This window comes from Pyxicephalus adspersus, chromosome 1 (genome assembly GCF_032062135.1).
Source record: "Pyxicephalus adspersus chromosome 1, UCB_Pads_2.0, whole genome shotgun sequence".
In the NCBI taxonomy this organism is placed as follows: Eukaryota; Metazoa; Chordata; class Amphibia; order Anura; family Pyxicephalidae; genus Pyxicephalus; species Pyxicephalus adspersus.
Genome location: NC_092858.1, coordinates 70,134,243 through 70,137,197, shown reverse-complemented (window position 1 = coordinate 70,137,197; position 2,955 = coordinate 70,134,243). Strand labels below are relative to the sequence as shown.

At 34.8% G+C, this 2,955-nt stretch overlaps 1 long non-coding RNA gene across 1 annotated transcript in view; it reads left to right on the top strand.

The window, feature by feature from the left end:
* The first annotated feature begins 2,405 nt into the window (after positions 1-2,405).
* The window catches only part of LOC140332361 (uncharacterized), a 6,336-nt gene continuing 5,786 nt past the window's right edge, over positions 2,406-2,955 (top strand). The window contains exon 1 of the long non-coding RNA XR_011921112.1: positions 2,406-2,681. This is a non-coding gene — a long non-coding RNA (uncharacterized lncRNA). The remainder of the gene's footprint in view (positions 2,682-2,955) is intronic.

Genomic DNA, 2,955 nt, shown 5'->3' with positions numbered 1-2,955 from the left:
CATATATTGTATAATATTAAAAAGTGTTTGTGTTGAGGTCTCTCACATCATCTTTAAAATAGTTCCTGAATACACATCATGTACAGGGATGAATCTATGAGGTGGTCACTTCTCCTCACATGGAGCCCTCTTAACACTTGGTAGAAAGACGCACTCCCTCAGCATGCAGACTCCATGCGTGAACCTGGCTTCAACTTTTTCGGATACTAGTATGTAAGGAAAAAGCTTTGTACTTATTCATTGCGGGGCAAGGTTACTGTGGAAGGTGTGTGACATGGTCTAGGAATGGAAGGTGAAGGGCCCTCACTTATTGCCCTCCAAATAGCTCTCATGGGTCTCAGCTGGCACTAGCACTGGAATCGCCAGCTGTCGATGACCAAGATTCAGTGACCAAAACTCCTGGTAAAGAAGATAAATGTAAAGCAATGTTTCCACCTTAAATGTTGAAAGGGATAGGATATCAATAATAGCATCACAGCACCTACACCTAGCACAGGGTTGCAATAGAGCTGCTACAGGACAGGAAGATTGGTAATTGTAGCCAGCAAATGGATCACTGATCAGTTGCTGCAGAGCTGCATGGAGGGTCTGGATCTGGTCTCCACTGCCAATTTTTGCCATTATCAATATATTATGTTAATGATTTATACAAAATTATTTTTAAGCCACAATGCTGTGTTGGAAGTAAAAAAAATGCTCTCCTAAAGTAAGAGACATATTCCTTTCAGTTTGCACTTTGTGATTTCTGTACCTTACATAAAAGTCACACCAATGTGATTTTATTGTAATCTTATTATAATCAGCAGACTGTGATAGATTATCAATATCAATAATGCACAATCAATAGTAGTGAACTCCCAACACTGAAAAGTGTGCACTAGAAGTTACATTTTAAGAATTTTGTTTTGTGAAGAATGTTGTTAGAAGACATAAAAAGTAAAACTGATAATTTTATTACTTAAATATGGTGTCCATGTTTGTGGAACAAAGCACTTTGTGGTATTTGGAGATGTTGGATCTTTATAGGAGCATGGATTGCTAAGTAGTATAAAAGTACAGAATTGTACTAAAAGAAATGTCTAAATAATCTTGGTCCTGTTTCAGAAATGGGTTTCAGTTTAAGATTATGTTTCATGCCTACTTGTTCTTTGATGTAAATTGTATGGACTGCAGGAGTAGGAAACAGTGAACAGAATCTATCATTACCAAACTAAACAATATGTGACAGTATATATTTTGTGTATGTATAAATCATTAATTTTTAATTAAAAGAAAACATGTAAAACATGTGGATGTATGTAAACAATTGTATTTGCTTGCAGAAATCTATGGATTTAGATTTGTCGAGGAGAAGAAAGGGTTATTGGCAATTATCCATTTCACAACATGGAAATCTAAATTGGCTGTGTAAATACAGAATCCAGTGTTGGGTCGTAAGGTTTTGTTTGGAGCGTTGCCAAAGATGTAATGTATTTAGCTGGGAAAAGTGCCTAAAAGTTAATTGAGAGGAAAACACTAATATAAAGATCCTTCCTCTATCACTTCCCCTAATAAAAACATGTAATCGTTTTACATATGTCACTGACAATTTAAAAATATATATTTATGTATATGTTTATCTCTACATATATTCAAAAGGCATCATTGTTAGTTATTGTCTTTTATTGTTCTTTTCTACAGCCTTATTGTTATTTGTCAATATACCAATTAACGCTAGTACAGAAAATAACAATGTGGATTCAGCAATTTTTATATGAGGTATGTTCATTAATGTTGATTTCATTTGAAGCGAGTGTTGCGGTCCAGCATTTGAATTTTGTATTTAGTGACATCTCATTTTAATGACAGGTACAGTTGGAGATGTTATAAAGGCAGTACAACAAAGGACTAATTCCAAGACTACGTCAATGAACCAGTTCTTTCTTTTTTTAAGAAAAAAACCCTTTCAGCTTTTGGGAAATATAAAAAAAAGAAATCTGAATATGAACATTTGAAGCGAAAACAGGTGCATTGAACCACTGTTAAACCAAAAGTTAATTATGTGACTAATCTCTGAAAATGTATGCAATTTAACTAAATTAAATCATTGTGCACAAGATTGATCACAGAATTGTGCATTTCAGAACTGTTTGATTTTCCTTGCCATGCAATTCTGGTGCCACACAATCACGATGGAAAAATCACCTATAACCACAGAAGACAAGCAACTTACATCATATCTGATGAAATTCAGTAAAAGCTTTTTAGCAGGTTCTGAGATCACACAATAAAGTAGAAGAATATTTTAAACAGTTTTATATGATATCAGAGTTTCTTGTTTGCTGTGTATAAAATTTCTGACCAGCAGGAGAGATGCAATTTTAAGCTTCTGCTTGGACCATCTTTTACAGCCAATGATCCTCCAATATAGTCTGACGCTCTGCTGGCAAGTACAAAATCAGCCAATGGGAAAGTGTTGTATATTTTCATTTTATGTAAATCATTTTTAATATAGTTATTTTTAAGGTAATGTTATAATAAAATCAGTCGATTCTTGCCACATGCACAAGTCCATTATGGCACACTTGTCTTTCAGTGTGCCCTCTTCCAGAGATGACAAGTCAAGGATATAGTTGCCACTCTGTCCACTGCAGTCACCATATTTCCTATTGTTTATTCTATACCGTTCATCACTCCATTAGGTATGTATGTTCTATTTTTCCCTTAAATATAGATAATTCTCGATTAGATCCCCACCTTCTAGATTGTAATCACCTCGGAGCAGGGTCCTCTCCTCCTCCTGTGTCAGTGTCTGTCATTTGCTACCCCTATTTAATGTACAGCGCTGCGTAATACGTTGGTGCTATACAAATCCTGTTTTTTATTATTATTATTATTATTAACCACCTGGGCGTTACACTGATGTCTAGATTTCTGTACCAAAAGCGTTACAGGTTTTCATGAAATTTTTTTTTT